Consider the following 7592-nt stretch of genomic DNA (forward strand, 5'->3'; position numbering starts at 1 on the left):
GAAATAGAGAAAGAAACTGATGTGTTGCCCTTACAAGAGAAGTTGTATGGTTTTTTTGTTCAATCAGGATGAAGCTGAATGTTAGGTAGAAAGCCTATGGAGAAAAAAAAAAAGAAAAAAGAAAAAAATTTCAAAAAAGAAAGGACATGTAATTGGAGTGCAGCGGTTCAGCTATAAAGGGAGATGTACAGTCATGCAATATAAACACCAAGTGACTATTAATTTTAAGGAATTATAACTTAATTACAGTGAAAGTATTGCAGGAGGAGGGGTATATGAAAGAGAGGTTCATCTTCAAATTCCTTTTTCTGAAGTTACAAAAATTGATACTTAAAAATATAAATCAGCAGCATAAATATGTTATTCAGAATGATTAAGGTAAATATTGGAAGAAAAATGGAAGGGCAGAGGTGAGTGATCCCAAGAAGCAGGACTCAGTGACGGGAAAGAGTAGGGCAATGGAACGGTAACTTTCATTATTGTCATTTCAAACTATGGACAGACGATAGTTTGTTAAAAATAAATAGTAAATTAAAAGACCTGATTTTTTTCTTATTGCCTGAGCAATAATGTTCAATCTCCTTATGTATAATCCGAAGTCCTTAGAAATCTAACTCTCTGGTTTCAGTTCAACCAGTTCCACCCTTTTGCTTTCTATCACACACACACACACACACACACACACACACTTCTAAAAAAATATTTCTAGTAACTTTTAATTTTTTTCATGTCTTCTGGATGCTTTTATGAGCCCATCCTTTAATTAAACTATCTCATTTCCCCAGAATGCTTTACCACGTATTTATTAGACAATCTTTAAGAATAAATTCCAATGTCATTGTCTCTTTGGACTTTTTCTTAATCTTGCAGGCAATTAGCTTCATACTACTCCATGCTGCCACAAGCATTGTTCGTAGTTTATTTTATTTTGCTTTCACAACATCTTGTAATTTCTGTAGATGTGCATATATATATATATATACCCTGCCCCCCCACCCCCACCTCCCACAAAGCCAATAGTGTAGCGTCTTCCAATCTCTCTCTCTCCCTCTCTCTCTCTCTTTCTCTCTCTCTCACACACACATAAGATCTCTGCCTCCATCCTCACATCTCCTTCTCTTTCTCTCACTCCTCTGCCTCTCTCTTATTGGGCCTTCCCAGATAACTCAGGATAATCTCCCCAACTCAAGATCCTTAAGTTAATCACATTGGCAAAGCCTCTTCACCATGCTTTACCGCAGTCCTTGAATATTCAGTTCTGTTTTTCTTTTCAGTCTTTATTCTCTTTGCTTTTCAGTTTTGGAGGTTGGTACTGATATATCCTCTAGCTCAGATGTGTTTTCCTCAGCCATGGCCAGGGTTCTAAGAAGCTTATCAAACACCTTCTTCATTTCTGCTACAGTGGTTTTTTGTTTGTTTGTTTGTTTGTTTATCTCTAGTGTATCTTTTGGGTTCTTTTTTAGATTTCCATCTTTTATCTTACATTGTTCACCTGTTCTTTACTTTATCCATTAGAGTGTTAGCATGTTAATCATAGTTATTTTAAATCCCCAGTCTGATAATTCCAACACCCTGCCATGTCTGATTCTGATGCTAGTTTTGTCCCTTCAAATGGTGTTTTTGCCTTTTGACAGGTCTTGTAATTTGCTCTTGATACCTAGATATGATGGACTGGATGAAATAGGCCTCTTTTTAATGTGGTGTGAGGTGTGGAGGGCGGAGAAGAATCTATAGTCCTATGACTGGGTTTCAGTATTTCAGTGATCCTCAGTATCTGGAATATGAACTTCACAAGTTTGTCTCTGTTTCTTTCTCCCCGCTTAAGTGGGAGAGGATGGCTAGAGCTGAATTTGGGTATTTCTTTTCCCCTAGGACAGTTAGGCTCTGATAATACCCCACAATGTTAGACTCTGATTAATGGGTTTCTCCTGAGGGCAGGCTTTGTTAAGAAGAACAGAATGCTCTGCTATATTTCAGAATTCCTTTTTCTTTTCTTCCCCTACTGAAGCATGAAGGAATTTTTCTGTTATTTACTGCAAGGACCAGATCAAGTTTCACAAATTATGGTGACCACCCTATAACTAGGAACCCCCATAGTCCTTAACTCTCAGACTTGTCCACATCGACTGTGTGGAAGATTTTCACTCATGCCATCTTCAAAACACAGTTCTATCTCAGAGGATTCTATGACATGATAGGAACTAAAACATCAAGATTGGACATACAACAATTCCAAATCCCACTTCGATAAACACATCAGCAATGTGACTGTAAAAAGACTGTTCTAGATGAGATATATGAAAACTGATTAAGAAAAGAGAAATCAGCTGCTGAGGGAGGATTCTAATCCACAAAGGAAAATCTGTGATTAAAAAAATTCTTGATCTGAGGTCTCTAGATAGGATTCAGGAGATTGTATAATCTCTTTAAACCTTAAGCAAAATATAGTAAATATTAACATTTTCCAAAGGAAAAGTGTCCTTAATGTCCATCAGATATATAAATGGGCCTGAACTGCAGGTAAACAATAAGCAAACAAAATTCCTGTTGCTATAAGAAAAAGAATAAGAGAAATGCTATAGCAAGACAAAATCTAAGATGGTTTCCTCCCTCTTATGATCGTACATTTTATTAAAAATCATAGATACAGGGGCGCCTGGGTGGCACAGCGGTTAAGCGTCTGCCTTCGGCTCAGGGCATGATCCCAGCGTTATGGGATCGAGCCCCACATCAGGCTCCTGTGCTATGAGCCTGCTTCTTCCTCTCCCACTCCCCCTGCTTGTGTTCCCTCTCTTGCTAGCTGTCTCTATCTCTGTCAAATAAATAAATAAAATCTTTAAAAAAAATCATAGATACAAATCTGTGGATCTGTGTGAGGTAGGAAGGATAATGGTATCATTTTTACAAATACTTAGCGCTTTGACTGCAATGGGACTCCCTGAATCTCAAAAGTATATCTCTTAACTGTAGCAAGCTCATTGTAGTAAGTTTATTGCTAGATCTCAAATTCTGTTTTTTTGTTGTCACTGATATGATTATTACTATTCTGGTATAGCACACAAACTTGAGTTGTTATTTGTTGCAATTTTAAGATCTAAGTTTATTATGCTATTTTTCATACAAATATGCAAAAATAAAATATAATTGCTACTGATTCAAAGTTATTCCTATGCAAAAATTCGTGTCTATTGAAAATTATAATGCAAATTTAAGTTATGCAGCACTGCATTGTGCTTCTTTAGTGAGTGCTTTTTTTTGTTGTTTTTAGCTATAAATGTCTACATAAATTAGAATAATTTCTCTATATTTTATCCATAAATGCTTCCATAAAGTGTGACTAATGTTTTTAATGTGATATTATAATGTTAGTACAAAAAAAGAATCCAAGCAAATCCTTGTGAAAGTAAGGAAAATAACTGCCAGAGCTTTAGTGGCAGTCTCTTTTTCGTATTGTCTGAATAACACTTCTGATTCCCTGGCAATGCATTTCCAAGTTATCTGAAGTTACTTCTGTCTGTTCAGAATACTTAACATTTTTTTACTAGACTTCGTCTTCTAATCCTTTTATTGAATCTTTTGTGTCCTTTCCTCATCCTCTCCTTGAATTCTCACAATGGTTTCAAACCCTTGACAGAAGAACTCTAAAGTTGTTTATAGGCTTGTATCTTCACTGAAATTACAAAGCAGCTCTAAGCCAAGAGATGCAACACAGAGAGGAACTGTCCAGAACGAAAAAGTAAATGCACAAATCAGAAATTAGTGCAAGGAATTATTTAATACCCAATCCAGCATCTTTGGAAAGTGGCTGTTCGATTAATTTTATTTGTAAGAGTTCAGAGCCCACATTTCTTGACCTGGTGAGGTGAATATGCCAATTTTGGGAAAAACCTGCTTATGTCTGCAGAAAGACAGCCAGCCCAATAGACATGAAACTGCTAAATTAAGTCACAAATCGTAAACAGGACTCAAAGTGGCCATGTTGCCACTTGCATATTGGTGCATTCAAACACACGTTGGGCTTTTCTGGTGCAAACAGAATAAATTACCATTTCTGATTTCTATTCAGACGAATGAAATAAATACTTGATTTTGGGTTCAGATATAGCATAAGCATGACTCATGTCAATGCATGAACTAAACTGAACTTTCCTTTCTCCATAAGCCTCCCAAGTTTTCTTTTGCAATCCCTAATTCAGATGGTGATGTTCTTAAGTCATTTGGGTCAGAAGATATGAATTACCTCTGCTTCCCTTTCTCGCTATGACCTCATTCCGAACAAATAACCAAATACCATTTTTTTGTTTACTATGTCACACACCCACACTCTTTGGGCCCCTTCACTGGCGTTACCTTAACCCACAATCTTACAAGAGTCACAAGGACTCTTTTTTAAAGCTTTTTATGTTTTCCATATTCTCCAGTTTAAAACGTCCTACTATATATTATACTTCACAGTCAAATAGATTGAAATAAGATATACACATCTAATAACAGTATCACTCCAGTAAAAGCACTTGATCTAGCCCTCTGTCCATTTCTTCAGTCACTGAAGACAAATAACACAATCGAATAAACAAAAATCTGTAGCTCATCTGTGTGCCACACACTGTTTGGATTCTAGGGGTTAAAATCACGAAAGACAGTCTGGCCTGCCCTCAAGATGTCTACATGGTAACATCTTTCTATTGTGAATGGCTGCTGTCCTTATCACAGCTTGAAAGATTCTCCATGATCTGCTTATTTCTCCCTCCTTGAGGATAATCTTTAGACTCATTGCAGTAATGATTTAATTATACTTCCTGGAGTTCACATTGGCATTTTGCTCATTTGTTCTTGAATAAATTCTTTTTTCCACCCCAAATGCCCTTTCCCTATTATTGATCGTTATTTCTTCATAAAGCTTACTTACTTTGTAAAGAGTTTTCTGGCCTCATCTTTCTCTAACACAGACTTCCTCTCTACAACCTCTTTTCTTAGACATATTTTTTTATTGTATTTGGCAAATTACTATTATTAGTCCTTTCTTATAGCTACCTAATAGATAGTGAGAAATTAGTTTTATTAGGGGAAATCCTGCATTATGTTTGACTTCCTGGCATTTATCAAAGTGCCCAGGATATTGTACATACTTGAAATATATGAATGAACTTATTTTTAAATTGAGATATTATTCCAGCTTCCTATTCCATTCCACTTAATTGTGCTCAGTTTACCAAATACTTATGGAGAGTGTCTAATAGGCTCAAAAGTATGTCGATTTGTTCATTGTAGTAAAGGGAGATAACAGTGCAGCTGGTACTTCCTTTCTAGTATTTTCTTTTATGGCCAGAGAGAGCATGCTGAAAATTTTAATAAATTAGGATTCCACAGACTTTTGAACTTCTTGGAGACATTCTACTGTATGGGAAAGTTTTCATTAGAAAAAACAAACGGTATCATAACTTTTAAATATGTTTTATATATTATTTTTAAAATCTGGCATTATGGCAAGAAATTACAAAAACTTAATAAGATCAGTATTTAAATATCAATATCCCATCTACTAAAATTGAAGGATGTAGTCAAAGAATTCTTGGGAAATTTTTTTTAATAATAATTTTTTATTATGTTATGTTAGTCACCATACAGTACAACCCAAGTTTTTGATGTAAAGTTCCATGATTAATTACTTGAGTATAACACCCAGTGCACCATGCAATTTGTGCCCTCCTTAATACCCATTACCAGCCTATCCCAATCCCCCAAATCCCTCCCCTCTAAAGTCCACAGTTTGTTTCCCAGAGTCCACATTCTCTCTCAAAACCTATGCACGCTTAACAACCATGGTGGCAAAAATATTTTTCTCAACCTTGTATGTAAAACTTCAGGGTTACGTGCCTTGATTTTCAGTCTCCTGGTTTTCCAGGCTAGCATGGTATGTGCTGAACGTTCACTGTATCTAGATCCACTCTCAGCTCTTCCTACAGAGTCACTATTTCTTCTTCGTGTCGTTTCTGAGCCTGCCCTCTGGTGATTCTGTCTTTTTTGCTTACCAGTATCCAGGAACCACATACCATGCAGATGATTATGTCAATCTAGTTTCCTCTCCACAAACAACATACTTGAGGCTTTTCAGCCTCTCTAACATCTCCAGAAGAAGGGAGACTATTCTTACGGGGGTTCACATTTTTGTTTTTATGCTCCATTGGCCCTCCAAAGACATATATACCCAGTCTGTTATCCAACTTCATAGTACTCTATATTTCTTTCCTCTATTATTGGACTAGTAACATTTATTTCTTTCAAAGATTACATGGATTTCCTCTAGGGCCCTATTGCATATGCCTGAGAAAGGATGATTGCTATTTGGAGACAATATTATTGCTAACTGGAGAGTTAAAGATCTCTCCTTTTTTAATCTCCAAAATTATTCCACATTTTGTGACAGACAAATTAGATTTTAGCCCCAATGGCAGACCTCCTCTTGGGAATGGTGTAGTGTCTAGCAGATTTTAAATGTCAATGGAAAGTTCACCAGAATACTCTCAGATATGTTTCTTCAAGCACTGAATTTGGACAAAAGGTAAAGTCAATGTCAAATGTCTTTTTTTCACAGACTTCATTCAAAACTGGGACAGGAATGTAGACTATGGGAAGAAATAGAGGAGATTGGCGGGCAAGGGATGCTTAAAGCATTTTTACTTGAACACTTGATAGTATGAGTCCTTGGCTCTTCACCCTATGGACCCCTCACTTGTACATTAATAATAAATTGAGCGGTGCTGGATTTTAGGACAAATTTTTATTCAGCTCACTGAAAATGGAGCTGCAAGCCAACTGAAATTAAAAGATGCCTTTTCTAAATCCAAGAATTTTCTGTATTTCCAAGGAAGTAAAATAGCCTGAACATAAAGATACTACAAACTAATATCTTAAAGTCTTTGAAGTAAACAAAAGTCTCCCTAAGCAACACCATTAAAATATCTGTCATTAGCAAGCTGGGCCTGAAGAAAAAGTGGTGGGAAGAAGAGTTGCCTCCTGTCTTTCAAATAATTTAGAGAGATGTTAGCCTAAGAAACAGAACAAAACAAAGCAAAATTACAATTACAATATTTTTAATTGCCTTTTAAATATCTATTTCATAATCAGACTGAGGATGTTGGGTAAAAAATACTACTCCAGGGCATACAGAACCATCAAAACAGTGATCATAGAAATATTTACCTTGCTGGATCTCTCACTGCCTAGTTAATTGTAACTAATATGACCCCGTATTCTAGTTTAGCCATAACAGTGTCAGTTTATAACAGTTGTCCTGGCACAACAGGTCCTCTTTCTCTTTCAAAAGTGTCACAGGTTAGGGGCACCTGGGTAGCTCAGTCAGTTAAGCATCCGACTCTTGATTTCAGCTTAGGTCATGATCTCAGGGTGGTGAGATTGAGCTCCACGTTGGGCTTGGGCTCAACATGGAGTCTGCTTGAGATTCTCTTCCTCTCCCTCTGCCGATCCCCTGGCTTGTGCACACTCCCTTCCCCCCGCAAAAAAAGTGTCGGGGTGCCTGGGTGGCTTAATTGGTTAAGTGTCTGCCTTCTGCTCAGGTCATGATCCCAGGG

This window comes from Ailuropoda melanoleuca, chromosome 5, assembly GCF_002007445.2.
Source record: "Ailuropoda melanoleuca isolate Jingjing chromosome 5, ASM200744v2, whole genome shotgun sequence".
Classification (NCBI taxonomy): Eukaryota; Metazoa; Chordata; class Mammalia; order Carnivora; family Ursidae; genus Ailuropoda; species Ailuropoda melanoleuca.